General features: G+C 35.3%; 1 pseudogene across 1 annotated transcript; it reads left to right on the top strand.

The window, feature by feature from the left end:
* The first annotated feature begins 11,852 nt into the window (after positions 1-11,852).
* LOC308417121 (protein disulfide-isomerase A3-like) lies at positions 11,853-13,315 on the top strand (annotated as a pseudogene). The gene has a single exon. The product of its transcript is annotated as a protein disulfide-isomerase A3-like (transcript).
* The last annotated feature ends 2,428 nt before the right edge of the window (positions 13,316-15,743 follow it).

The raw sequence follows: 15,743 nt of genomic DNA, 5'->3' as shown, positions 1-15,743 counted from the left end.
CCTGTAGGATTGCAAGTACCTATGGCACATTTATTTAAGGAAAGTGATTGGAATTTGATAAGAACAGCAGCTTAGTATATTTTAACAGGTACCAATACCAGCTTTCTTGATCTCTGTTGTACCTTGATCCATGAAAAAAATAATCATTTTAGCTGTCATTAGCATATCATAGAGAGAGGCTGATTTGGTTGCATTGTCTGCCTGTACTCTAGACCTTTGAATTTAGAGGAAGGATTTGACTTGATTTGATGCTACTCATATCTTAATCTGCACCATGTTTTCCTGCGATATGGAAACTCTCAGTTTTGTTATATTTATTCTGTCCATGACAGTAGCAACAATTGGAGCAAATAATAAACTATCACCTGAGCTAGTCTGCTCCCGGAAGACACCACGGCCTGAAGCTTCCTGGGAGATGAGCTGCACACAGGACCACTGGTAACAATCCTCCTCAAGACCCACAGCCAGCCTTGGAGCCCAGTGGACTCTCGACCCATCAACCCCTAAAACCTCTGTCCTCAAATTCCACTCCCCTTCTGACCAGTGCCTTAGGCCAGACCAGACACCCAGCTAGTCTGTTTCCCTAAAGACACCACAGCCTGAGGCATCCCATGAGATCCTGTGCACAGGACAACTGACACCACAGCCTGAAAATATTCCAGGAGCTCCACAGCATGCATGGTAACTGACCCAACAGACTGAACGCCTCCCTGGAGTTCTGATGCCCACAGGGAAACAGAAACCACAGTCTGTAGGCACCCTAAGAGAACAGGTTCACACAGGACAGCAGCTTTACTTCTCTTTACCCAGCATTCTGAAGGCCTCCCAGGAGATCTGCCTCAAAGGCATCAGATCAGAAGCTTCTCTGTCCTTCTGAAGACCCCACATTCTGAAAGATCCACAGGAGGACTGCTACAGCTAGGGCCACAGGCCTACCAGGAGACCTGAAGCAGCCCAGGGATGAAAGGGGCAGGTTCCAGAGTCATCCAGATTAGTAAATACCAGGAGTAACCTTATGTTGAGAGGCAAGTGCAAGACCATAAGCAACAGAAGCCAATATACGTGGGTATCATCAGAATCCGATTCTCCCAACACACGTGAAAATCAGGAAGGTGACTTAAAATCTTATCTCTTGAGAACAATAGAGTCCTTTAATGAGGATATAAATAACTCACTGAAGAAATACAGGAAAACACAGGTAAATGAGGAGAAGACCTTATCAAGGAAACAAATAAACCCCTAAAAAATGCAGGAAAACACAATCAAACAGGTGAAGGAATTGCATTAAGAAGTTCAAGGCCTAAAAGTGAAAGGAGAAACAATAAAGAAAACACAAATGTAGACAAACCTGAAAATGGGGAACCTAGGAAAATGATCAGAAATTATAGATGGATCACCAACAGAATACAAGAGATTGGAGAGAGAATCTCAGGTGTGGAAGATACCATAGAAGAGACTGAAACAACTGTCAGAGAAAATTCAAAACATAAAAATATTCCTAACCCAAAACATCAAGGAAATCCAGAAAATAGTGAAAAGACCAAATCTAAGAATAATTGGAATACAGGAGAATAAAGTTTCCCAGCTCAAAGGACCTGAAATCATCTTCCACATAATCATTGAAAGAAACTTCCCCAACTTAAAAAAATGACCATAAATGTACAAGAAGCCTACAGAACACCAAATAAATGGATCAGAAAAGAAAATCACATAATAATCAAAACATTAAATGCACAGAACAAAGAAAGGGAGGATATAGAGCAAGGAGAACAGTCCTCCATTGCTGGTAGGAGTCCAAATTAGTATTGACATTTTAGAAATCAATACAATGGTTCCACAAATATTGGAACTCGATCTTCTTCAAGGACTTACTATATTATTACTGAGCATATACTAAAAGGATGCTTCATCCTACCACAAAGACACTTGTACAACTCTGTTCATAACAGCTATATTCATAATAGCCAGATACTGGAAACAACCTAGATGTCACTCAACCAAGGAATAGGTAAAGAAACAGTGGTACTATAGAGGTAAATATTAAAGAGAGTGGTTCCATGCACCACGCCACACTACCCCTGCTACTCTCTGCCCTCAGCAGGGGCTGTCCTCTTGCTACTCTCTTTGCTGCAAACTATGCTCACACTCCCAGCATATGCCCCCTATGGTTATTGTTGCAATTCCCCGTAACCAAACTAAATCAAAATTCTAGAAGCTTGTAATTTATCAATCAGATTTATATCAGTAAATTCTCACTCCAGGAAATGTCCACAAAATAATCTAAAAGCCAATTTATATTGATATGGACTGTCTAACTATATAAGACAAATTGTCCTGTAATAATCCACCCCTTATATGATATTCATACCTACCTGTGGTTAAGTAAAGCCACATGGGGAGTGGGTCATTCTCCTCCTCCATCTTTGCTTTTTCTCCCCAAATCTCTGGCCTCTCAAAAAATCTGTCCCTGTCTTACCTTTCAACTGTTCAATCACAGGTCTTGCCTTATCTTCTGGCTGTCCTCACCTGAATATAGATATCAACCACATGGTACATGTACACAATTATGTATAGCTCAGCTGTTAAAAAAACGACATCATGGAGTTTGCAGGAAAATGAATAAAACTATGAAAAAATCATCCTGCGAGAGGTAATCTGAAACAGAAAGACAAGATGATATGTACTCACTTCTCAGTGAATTATGTTATGTTATGGTTGTTTAGCTGGGTGTTCTTGTGGGACTCTTAATACTGGGATCATGGGGGCTTTCTCTGTCTGTTTTACATTCTTTTTGGACCCTTTCCCTCCTACTGGAGTGCCATGTCCAACATTGATATGAGGGTCTGTGCCTCATTCTTTTGCATCTGGTTATGCCATGTTAGGTTGACATTCCTGAGAGACCTCCTCTTTTCTGACGGGAAACTGAGAAGTGGATCTGAGGTGGGTAGAAGGAAATGATGAGTAGAGGAAGGATGGAAAACCAAAGTTGGGATGTTATATATGAGATAAGAAAATAGAGATAAGTCAAATAAAAAGAGAAACTTGTTTTGCTGAGGTTAGAAAATGAAAGGAAACAAATCCGAAGCATACAAAGAATCGGTGAAGTGAAGAGCTTTTTATCTTTAATAACCAAGGTTAACAAACCCCTAACCAAACAAATGAGAGAGAGAGATAGAGAGAGAGAGAGAGAGAGAGAGAGAGAGAGAGAGAGAGAGAGAGAGAGAGAGAGAGAGAGAGGGAGGGAGGAGGAAGGGTGGGAGAGGGGAGAGGGATGGGGGGAGGGACGGAGGGAGAGGAGATCCAAACTCGTAAAATTGGAGTGAAAAGGGAGACATTGCAACAAATGCTAATAAGATTCAAGAAATTATGCAGACATACTTTAAACACCTATATTCTTCAAGTGAAACCAGTCCATTACAAAGATTTCTAAACAATTAAACACATTTTTATTCATTCTATTATTTCCAATGATTCTAAAAATGTCATCATGAAAAAATAATTCAAATAATTAAAGCATAAAATTTCTGAGCAAATTAATAACTAAATCTAGCAACACGTGAAATGATTATATGCTATCGACAACTGATAGATATTACAGGAAATAATTTTGTCTTGACATTCAAAAGTCAATTTCTGTAATAGCAAAATCACAAATGAAAAGGGGCCAAATCGTTATTCTCTATAGAGAAGACCTTTGAAAAATTTCAGCACATTTCACTGTAATTCAGTTAAACTATGGCTACATTTGGTGAAAGCACTTATGTCTTCTAAAGCAGCGTTGCTAATGTGGTACATACGTGCTCAGCTGCTGTACACAATTGATTAAGTTCAAGGTTTGGATCCACTCTAATCATTTGCATTCAATTTTTTCCCTTTCTGTGAAAGCACAAAGTAACACATTTCCTTATGCTGCTTTTTGTTTTACATGCTTAATTTTTGTTATATCAAATATAACTTCTTCTCCATCCCCACCCCCACCTGGCCTCACCCTGCAGTGTCCTCTGCTACCAGTATTCCTCTTTCCAATTTCACATCACATGTGTTCTGCTGCCTTCATCATTTACCTAATTTAAGGATATTTTCTCCTTCCATAGCCTCCTATCCTGGTTCCTCATTTTTACCCACAATCACTTAGACATATAAAAACATATAAAAATTAGATGCTAATGTCACCACATGAAAGGAAAAAAATGCAGTTTTTTTCAAGTCCACCCCTTATTGCCAAAATGCCAGAACTTTATTTTACATGTGTATATGTAATGCATTTTTGTTATGCATTCATCTGGTGATGACATCTAAGCTGGCAATATTTCCTTGTAACTGTGAATTGAACATCTATCAGCAAAGATGTACAAGTTATATCTGTGGTAGAAAATAGCATCCTTTGATTATTGGACTCCTAGTCATAAGTTCAAAATCATATACCTGTGGGACATAGTTCTCATTTTATGTGTATACCTGCAGGTATAGCTGCACACAGGCTGCATGCAGTGCTTTTGAAAGTTAGAGGAAGGTAACACATTCTCTGGAACTAGGAAGTTAAAACTTTCAGTGATCTAGAGTTAGAATTGCAAACCATTTTTACAGGTATATTGGTGCCTCAACCATGCCTAGGATGTCTGTAAGAGCAAGGAATGATCTTAACCTGTGATCTATCTGTTCAGCAAGTACATGTATATTGATTTTCATAGTGGCTGCTCAGTTCATACTCTAGCATGCTTTCTCCAAATTCTTGTTAGCATTAGTCATCATATTTTGATTTCTATTTTATTTACATGTTTAAAATTTAATTATTAAGTACTGTATTTATGTCTTGCTCTCTTCTATCTCCAACTCTGTCCAGGTCCATGCAGCCCCTCTCAAATTAAGGACTACTTCTTTAGTTATAATTGTAGCACATGCACAAATACAACTATATGTGACTTATATGTTCATATAGGTCCACCAATTATTGCTCACATTAGAGCTGACACAAGATTATCTATCAGTAGATAAGCTATCAGGAGTCTCATCCATGGAGAACGTTTTCTTCTGAGGGGTCTTTCTGAAATTTTCCCAATCCACTGTTGACTGGTGTTGCCATCTTATAAGTTTTATTAGATGATAATATTATTAAAATTTCCTGGGAGCAACACCTGTCTGTCATAAACAGACAGTCTTAGGTGTAAGATTTTTTTGTAGATGTACCTGTTAATTGATATGAACAACAGCATCTGATTGGTTGTTTTCTGTAATTTGACCAGTTATGGGTTTTTGTGACAGTCTCTGTTGGCTGCATAAAGAAGTGTTTCTGATGAGGGGGTAAAATTGCACTTAACTGTGGATCTGATAGGAATTAAGTCTGCAGTTAATAGTTATACAAGTTTAGGAAAGTGGCAGTGGTGGGTTCTCTAGGGTCTATGACCTTACAAGTTACAGAAAGTTAGTGAGGTTTATAGTACCACGCATGAAATATCCTCCATCAAACACCTCTTAATTGCAAGCTTTTGCCTCAAGCTACACATATACTAGTTTTCTACTTGGACTGTTGTGTCATGATGGTCATTGATATCATTGGTAGGATTAACATAAGAGTAGGACTACTGTTTTCTTTTGTCCCTGAACAACTTGAAAATACCATCAGATTCTACAGGAAAGATATTCCTCAGGGAGGAGGCTGTTAAATCAGTTCTAGCTTGATTCTTCAAAGTTTTTTGTGTAGAGTTGTGTCCTCAGAAATAGGGTCTTGATTTCTCTGGAAGGAAACCAAGGGCAATGGCAATAGCTTCTCATGTTCTTGGAGTCTCTTGATGTCACTTGACCAAATACTTCAAAGGAATCTTTTTCATCTCTGGATTGGTTAAATATCTGTGATTTTGTTAAATCTTTGATGGATCTTGACACAAAATTGTCATCTTAAGTGGCATAACTTCATTTAAATTATTTACATATGTATAAAAATATATGCAATATATTTATTTTCAGTAAAAATACTGAATGCCTCCTTGTATATTTCTCTACCTTCCTTCTCCCTCGGTATTGATTGAATATCCTACCAAATATATTCCCCATCTTACTAATTTTTCACTTCATATAGCCAATCACCTTTGCTAAAAGCTTCTTTGTCCTCACTGTTTATTTTTTTCCATCCTGCTTTCTAGATTTGAGATTAGCTCTCTAAATAAGAGAGTATGTTATTTTTGTGTTTTATGGTATAGGTTACTTCACTAAGTAAAATATTTTATAACTCCATCCATTTACCTGCAAATTTAACTAATCATTCTTTATATCAATATAATTTTACTGCACACCATATTTCCATTATACAGCCAAGAGCTGAAGGTTATTTAGTGTGCTTCCATTTCCTGTGTAGTATGAATAAAGCAAAGATAAACATAGCTGAAAAAATATCTGTGAAGTAAGATGTTGAGTATTTTGTTCATGTGCCAGGGTATAAAATAATATGCCATAGGATTTATCTACTTTTAGCTTTTTGAGAATTCTCCACACTGATTTTCTTAGTGACTGTAACATATTGATAAGAATGACAGAGTCTACTGTCTCTTCCCTCATTGGTATTTGTTTTTTTACCTTGACCATTTCACTGTGATGAGATGATATCTGTGATGGTTTGCATATGCTTGGCCCAGGGAATAGCATTATTAGAAGGTGTGGCCTTGCTGGAGGAAGTGTGTTATTCCGGGGCTGGGCTTAGACACACTCCTCCTAGCTGCCTGATAATGCTCAGTATGTTTCTGGGTTCCAGATGTAGAACTCTCAGCTCCTCCTACACCATGCCTGCCTGGATGCTGCCATGCTCTTACCTTGATGATTATGGACTGAACCTCTGAAGCTGTAAGCAAGCCCCAGTGAAATGTTGTTATTTATAAGACTTGCCTTGGTCATGATGTCTGTTCACAGAAATAAAACCCTAACTAAGACAACATCTTAATGTAGTTTCAATCTTCATTTCCCTAACTGCTGTGAGTGTTAAACATTTTTGTGTGATATTTTTTAGGGATTACTTTTTTCTTCTTCTTTTGAGGGTTTTCTGTTTAGATTTATTAGATGTATAGCTGGCAAAGTTTATTTTTTCTACTCTTTGAACTTTCTCTTGACTTAATTGATAGTTTCTTAGCTCTGCAGAAGTTTTAAGTGTTATAAGGTCTCACTCATTAGTTGTTTACCTTAATTCCCGAACAAAGAAGGTTCTATTCAGAAACCCCTTCAATATGTTGATATTGTATAGTTCTTTGGGTAAATTGTTCTACAATACCTATTAGTCCATTTAAGTAATAATTTCTGCTAGTTCTATTGTTTTTCTCTTCAGTTTTTGTCTGGGTAACCTGTCCATTGGTGAGAGTGAGATGTTGAATTCTACTATTATTAATGTATGGGGTTTTCTGTATAATTTAAACTTTATATATATATTTACAAATGTTGTTGTGCTTGAATGTGGCATAGATGTTCAGACCTGCAATGTCATCTTGATGCATTTTCCTTTAATGCAAATAAAATCCACTTCTCTTTTAAATAATTTTAGTTGGAGATATATTTTGTTACATGTTAAAATGACTAAGGATTGCTCCTTTTTCCTTTTTCCTGGCAAATCTTTTTCCAATTCTTAAGTATTACATAATGTCTGACTTTGATGTTGAGGTGTGTTTCTCATATGCAGAAGAAGCATGGATACTATTTTCATACACACTAAGCATCTTTTTACTGGGAAATCGAGTCTACAGATATTGAAGGATGTGAATAAGCAATATTGCTATTACTATTATTTTACTGTTGCTGGTGTTGTTGGTGGTGTGCATAAGTATGTGTGCTTGTGTATGCATGCGAGCTTCTCTTTTTTTGGTTTCTCATGCATTAGATTAATTTCCTGTGTTTTCCTGAGTGTAGTTGACCTCCTTGGGTTGGAGTTTGCCTTCTAGTACCTTTTCTAGGGCTTGGTTTGTAGATATGTATGTTTAAATGTGGTCTTGTCATAATATCCATATATGTGTATAATTTCCCTTTTCTATGGTTATTGAGAGTTTTGCTGAGAACAGTAGTCCAGCCTGGAATCTGTGGTCTAAGAGTCTGTAGGATATCTTTCTAGGACCTTCTGGTTTTTAGAGTTTCTACTGAGCATAATTCCAATAGGTCTGTATTCATATGTTATTTGTTCTTTTTCCCTTGCTGCTTTTAGTATTATGAATATCTAGTGTTTTGATTATTATGTGGGAAGGGAACCTCCTTTTCTGGTTCCACCTATTTTGTGTTCTAAAAGTTTCTTGTCCTATTATAATCATTTCCTTATTTAGATTAGAAATGATTTCTTCTATGATTTTCTTGAAAATATTTTCTGGGCCTTTGAGCTAGAAATCTTCTTCTATTCCTATTAAACTTAGTTTTGGTCATTTCACAGTGTAAAATTTCTAAAGTTTTTTTTTCCAAGAAAAATTTAAATTTAACATTTTTTGACTGATGCATCTATTTTTTCCATTATATTTATAATGTCTGAGATTCTTTCTTGCCACTCTTTTATTCTGCTGGTGATGCATGAATCTGTAGTTTCTGTTTGCTTATCTAGCTTTTTCTGTCTCTAGATTCCCTCAGTTTGTGTTTTCTTTATTGTTTCTATTTTTGTCTTCAAGACTTGAAGAGATTTATTTGTTTCCTTTAACTGTTTTTATTGGATTTTTAAAAAGGGATTTATTAATTTCTTTTAATTGTTTGACTTTTCCTGAATTTTGCTAAGGAATTGGGAAATGGGTTGGTGCAGGCCAAGAATTGGGGAGTTTTTCAGACAGGCAAACTACCTGGACTTCTTTCAATCTCCAAGATCTCTAGTAGAGCAGGGAGTCTACTGTTTGATTGGGGGGAGGCTTCATGTGGGAGAGAAAGAGACTTAGGAAAGGGTGAGGAAATGCTGATAGTGAGTGAAGAAGTTTTGGGGGGACAACTTACCTGGGCTTCTCCCACTCTGTGAGGTCTCTAGGCTTGTTTCTTTATTTTTTGGAGGAAGGCATTTTGTTACTCCTCTATTCTTCTCATTTTCCATGTATATACTTATCTCGTTGATCTCTCTTCTTTATTTAACTTTGAAGGCTTGGATTAATCTAGAAATCTATCAATTTCTTTTTGATTTTCTATGCAACAGCATACATATTTTTAACACATTCCCTTATAATAGTATTGTTTTCTTTTTAGTGTGTTGTAATGTTTTCCTGTTCAGTTTTGATTTGTTTATTTTGATCATTTTTTTCTTAGTAGGACCATGGTTCTATTTATATTCTTTATATTCTCAAAGACCCAGATTTTTGGTTCTATGATTCTTTTTCATCATTTCTATTTTATAAACCTCTTCTTTGGGTATTATGTTTTCCATTCACTGGATTTGGTTTTGTTTTGCTTTCTCAAAGCTGGACCATTAACTCATTTATAGTCTTTCTGAGTGTTTAATTATGTTTACAACTCTAAATTTTCATCTTAGGATTGCTTTTATTGTGTTCAAAAGATGGTTTCTTGTGTTGTGTCTTCATTTCCATTTGATTCCAGGTAATATTTGATTTCTTCTTTGATACATTCATCATTCAGTAATGAGTTGCTGTATACTTACTAAAAATTTTTTTTGATGTCAATGTAAATTTTATTGCACTATGGTCAGATAGAATACACAGATTTATACCAAATTTTATGACTTTGGTAAGATTTATTTTGTGTTCTAACATATGGTATTTGTGATTGAGGACCCACAGCCTGCTGATCAGAATATATATTCTGGTTTTTAGGTGGAATATTCAGTAGATTAAGGTAGAAGATTCTATAGATTAAGTCTATTTGATATATGATTCATTTAATTCTGTTGTTCTCCAGTTTATTTATTTATTTATTTTTTGTTTCAGACAACCTGTCTACTGGAGAAAACAGGGATATTGAAATTAGCTAATATTACTTTATTAATAATAACTTGTGCCTTTAAGTTAAGTAGTAAACTTTTCACTAAACAGTTTTTGCTATATATATGTTTACAACTATATTATTAATTGTTCACTTGATTTGAATGATTAACCTGCTCTCTTGTGTCTTATTAATTTTAATCTGGTGTTTATTTTGTTAGATACTAGAATAGCAGCGTCTGCTTTCTTACAATTTATTTTCCAGTTAATTGAGTTCATTTTTCAATATTTCATTTTAAGGTGATGCCTACCTTTAATTTTGAGTTTTGTTTAGAGAACAAATATTTTGTTTCTTATTCCTTTTAGTATATAAGTGTTTCTGGATTCTCCAAAGTAAGGCCAATAATATTTACAGATATTATTGAAAGATGTAAATTTATTACAGTGATCTTGTACTCTTACTCTGATTTCTCAGTTGTACTTTGTTTTTTAGTAATTATAGCTTTAATTATTTTCAAAAGACTCTTGGCGTCTGAAGTATTTCTTCCAGTATTATTCTTTGCAGGGCTAGTCTTTTAATCTGTTTATATCATGGAACATTTTTCTTTGTCCTTCAAGAATTGTAGAGTGTTTTGTTAGGTACATTAGTTTTGGGTGACAGTGATGGTCTTTTAGAATTAGGAAGCAGTTATTGCTTTAGGATCATTTTGTTTTCATGCTTCCATTGTTATTATGATAGGTTTTCCTTTACTTGTGACTTATATTTTACATTTCAGCCTTCTATATTCTTTCTTTGTTCTGCATATGTAATATGCAATGGAGATTTTCTTCTAAGGATTTGTCAGTTTGATGTTCTGTGCGATATATATCTCTATCTCCACTTTCTCTATTTCTTTCTCTCTGAATATATATATATATATATATATATCTTTAGTTTATTCTTTTATGGTATTTTATCTTCATTTTAGCTTGAGATATTCTCTGCTGAATTCATTTTTCAAATTCTGTGTTGTCTTTGCCATGCCATTTGGCTGTATGTTTGTATTTCCCTGAGCATCATTCATACCTCATTTTTTAAAAGTGTATTGTGTTATTTGTCATTGACTTCTTTAAACTCTTTCCATTTGTTGATGACATTTATGACCATCATTTTAAGCTCTGGGGTTCACTTGCATTATTATTTCTTGAGAACGTTTATTTTCTAGTTATTCTGCTTTTGTGATGGGAACTGGACTTGTGAATTTGTTTTTTATTTTGTTTTGTTTTTCTAATAGCCTTTTATATAAAATTTCAGCTGCTATGGTTGAGTGAAAGTTTTATTTTGTTTTTGTTGTATAAATTTGATTGATTTGAGGAAAGTGGGTCATTCCAATGCAGTGGCATGCAAGAAAGCATGTAAATGGGAAATAGATTGATCTGTTTGAAATGATGTTCAAGATATGTTATCAGTCTACTCTTGGGAATTTGAAAATGGTGCTTGTATGCTGAGGACTTGCTCTTCTAGGCTCTTCAACTTAAGCTATGGCAGAGCGTTGAGGACAGATAGCATAGGATGGGAAAGTTCTAAAGTATACAAAGTGTGTGGACAGGGCCATACCTAGAGACTGGAGATAGAATAAGTGGATCTCAGCCAACTGAGTACAGATGATGTGTAGACATGACTTTGTCTAATAACTGGAAAATACAGGTAAGCTACAGTTCAGGAAATCTACCAGAGCACTGGACGTACTACTCTATCTAGTCCTGCTGCTTCATTTCTATTTTAGTTGTGCTGCTTCATTTCTATTCTGAAACTAGCCATCCTAAAAGGGGAGACAAGGAATATCAAAGTAGTTGTAATTTTCAATTTTGTGAAAGTTGTTGAGTACACATACACACACACACACACACACACACACAAGTAAAACCTGTTCTATCTGTATAATGCTACTTGTATTATGCTTTTAGAGATGTCCATTTTGTGTTAGATATCTAGTTAATGTGCTCATGGCTGGGGAAGACTATTTCTCCCAGCATTCTTTAGTTGTTTGTAATTCTATGTATAGAATTGAACACTTGTCAGCAGGGCTCATACTATTTGAGTTCTTTGACCCCTGTTATAAACATTGCAAGAGACTTGCTTCTGAGTATGAAGCTACAGAAACCAGATTAAAAGGAATAGTTCCATTAGCAAAGGTAACACAAATACTTGTAATAAGTATGGAGTCAGAGGCTACCCAACTCTTAAAATATTTAGAGATGTTGAAGAAGTGAGTTCTTATGGTGAAGAAGTGGGCCTAGGACTGCCAATGGAATTGTCAGCCACTTGAAGAAACAAGCAGGACCAGGTTCAGTTCCTGCCAGAACTGAGGAAGAATTTAAGAAGTTCAATAGTGATAAAAATACCTCAGTGGTGTTTTGCTTTGTTTTTTTTTTTTTTTCAGTGATTTATTCAGTGATTGGCACTCTGAGTTCCTCAAAGCAGCCAGCAACTTAAGACATAACTACCAATTTTCATACACCAACCTTGAGTCTCTAGTGAAGGAGTATGATTATAATGGAGAGGGGATTACTATATTTTCTCTATTACATCTTACAAACAAGTTTGAAGACAAAACTGTAGCATATACTGAAAAGAAAATGACCAGTGACAAGATCAAGAGGTTTATTCAGGAAAGCATTTTTGGTCTTTGTCCTCATATGACAGAAGATAATAAAGATTTGATTCAAGGCAAGAACTTACTCACTGCTTACTATGATGTGTGCTATGGTTCTAACTACTGGAGAAACAGGGTCATGATGGTGAAAAAGAAATTCCTTGATGCTGGACACAAACTCAACTTTGCTGTAGCTGGCCATAAAACCTTTAGCGATGAACTACTTGATTTTGGCTTAGAAAGTACTACTGGAGAGGTTCCTGTTGTGGCTATCAGGACTGATAAAGGAGAGAAGTTTTTCATGCAGGAAGAGTTCTTGTGGGATGGCAAGGCTTTTGAGTGTTTCCTGCAGGAATACTTTGATAGCAACTTGAAGATATATCTGAAGTCTGTCCCTATTCCAGAGACAGATAAAGGGCTTGCCAAGGTAGTGGTAGCAGAAAATTTTGATGACATAGTGGATGAAGAAGATGAGGATGTGCCAGTTGTATTATATGCTCCTTGATGTGATCACTTTAAGAGTCTGGAACCCAAGTATAAAGAGCTGGGAGAAAAACTCAACAAGGACCCAAATATTATATAGCAAAGATGGATGCCATAGCCAATGATGTGCCTTCTACATATGAAATCAGGGTTTTCCTCCCATTTATTTCTCATTGTCCAACAAAAAGCTTACTCCAAAGAAGTATGAAAGTGTCCATGAATTAAATGATTTTATTAGCTATCTACTATGAGAAGCTAACAAACCCTTCTAAAATTCAAGAAGAAAAACCTAAAAAGAAAAACAAGGCACAAGAGGACTTCTGCAAATAGCCAAATGCACCACTTTATAAAAGGTCTCTTGCATCAGAGAGGGCAAAACCATCAGAGAGGACAGAATGGATATACTCTGAATCTTGTTAAATTTTCTTTAAACAGATTCTTAGCTGCACTGTTTGAAAATACCAGGACCAGTTTGTGTTTGTGGTTTTGGAAAAAAATTATTTGTGTTGGGAAGAATGTTATGGAGGTCGAGGGAGTTGAGTTCAGGGGTTCTTTTCTATTTTTTGTACATTTGGAACAAAATAAATGTGCCCCCTTTAATAAATGAAGATAACACTAGTTGTTAGAATGACAATATTATTTAAATCATTCTACAAATTTAAGAACTCTGTGTTATTATATTCTAGGTGTCCTTTTTAGAAAACAAAAAGCTAATGCTAAATGCAAGTTATATATCTTTATATATAAAATAGTATAAAAATCTTGTTCTTTTTCTCCATGTTTTTGAAAAAGAGAATATAAAATTATTGCTAATGGAATACTTGTTTTCTTTTTATTTACAAAAATATCTGTAATTAATTAATTATGTTCGTTGTTCAAATTTGTCTGCATACTAAAATATTCAAAATTTAAGCTTAAAAGTATAAATTTCTTGAAATATGTGTCTCTTTCAATTTAAATCAATGAATTAACAAATTAACTGCATCACTGAAAATTTTGTCCAATCTTTGACTGGAGAATTTTGCTTCATGAAATCTTTTGTCAAGAAGTTGACAAGATTCTCAAATCTGTACAATACAGGTGGTTACTAATGTCAGTGTATTCTGTCTCTAATATGAGCTGAAATTAATGAGTAGGGTACTCAGTTTTATCAAAAAATGACACTGTAAACCTTGCATAAAATAATTGTTTAAATCTTAGCATTTTTTTTCTGAGTGTGGTAAGTCAAATCTATTGAAAAAATTTTTCTCTCTACATCTGAGTTAATGGTTTTTGATAAACATGTAAATTTTTGCTTGTGAAGTTGTTTACATTTGTTTATGTATACAGTTATACAGTGTCATGGGGTATAAATAAAAGATATTTGTAGCCATTATGAGTACGAATAATAGTTAATGTCTTAGTCAGTGTTTCTATTCCTGCACAAAACATCATGTCCAAGAAGCAAGTTGGGGAGAAAAGGGTTTATTCAGCTTACACTTCCACATTGCTATTTATCTCTAAAGGAAGTCAGGAGTGGAACTCAAGCAGGTCAGGAAGCAGGAGCTGATGCAGAGGCCATGGAGGGTTGTCACTTACTGTCTTGCTTCCCCTGGCTTGCTCAACCTGCTTTATTATAGAACCCAGGTCTACCAGCCCAGGGATGACACTACCCACAATGGGCTGGGCCCTTCCCCCTTGATCACTAGCTGAGAAAATGCCTTACAGCTGGATCTCTTGGTGGGCATTTCCTTATAACTGAGTCTCCTTTCTCTGTGATAACTCCAGCTTCTGACAAGTTGACACAAAACCAACCATTAGAGTTAACTAGAACAAGTATATCTTTGTTTTGTAAAGAGAAGTTTGAATGTAATTTGGACAATAAATGTAAATAACATTTACCGAAATCTTTCTTTCTCTGTCTCTTCCGTGTGTGTGTGTGTGTGTGTGTGTGTGTGTGTGTGTGTGTGTGTGTAGGAAACAATCTAGGTGTCATTTTATTTGACAAAAACTATCCATCTATATGTTGAGAAAGGATCTTTAAGTGACTTAGAACTTACTAAGTAAGTTGGCCTGGTCTTCTAGCACCATGATTACATATTAACTTGTATTTGCATCTTCAATGTAATGGAAAACACAGAAGATCCCATGGAAGTAACCCAAAGTCACACAGCTAGTCTGTAGTTAAAGTTAAAACTCAAATCTAGTAGACTTTATAGATATTCTTTTAATTGTTTTTGAATGTTAGAGTTTAGTTGGAAGGAAATAACCCAGAAAATGTTTCCTGATTAGTTTGGGGAAAGACAAGGAGATTATGTAACTAAAAGAATTAGTTGTAGATTATTTGTAGATTCCCGTGGCTATCAAAAGCTCCTGAGAGCATCTCCTATTTTTACTAAAAGGATTCAGGCATTTATAATCATTGTCAGGTCTGCAGGAAATTTGATCAGGCACATCTTTGGATACTAATCTACATCACAAGGCCTGACTATTAGAATGGAGTTTCACTGCTTTACAAGTTCTATCACTGAGCCACATCAATCAAGAAATAAAAATAAACTAAACCTCTCTGGAGGCTTAGATTAGGGCAGTCCTGCTGAGGTACCCTGCTAGGGGATACTACCACTCAAATCTTGCTAATATATGTGAAAAATTTTGGGGCAAAATATATTCAATTTAAAATAAGTTTATTTTTAACACAAACAGGAATTGCCCCCACTATGATATTCTAGAAATGTCTACATTGCTGAATCTGGGTTTGCAAATTACAGCTTAAGAA

The sequence above is a fragment of the Micromys minutus genome, assembly GCF_963924665.1.
Source record: "Micromys minutus genome assembly, chromosome: 1".
Classification (NCBI taxonomy): Eukaryota; Metazoa; Chordata; class Mammalia; order Rodentia; family Muridae; genus Micromys; species Micromys minutus.
This window is presented reverse-complemented; position numbering and strand designations above follow the sequence as displayed.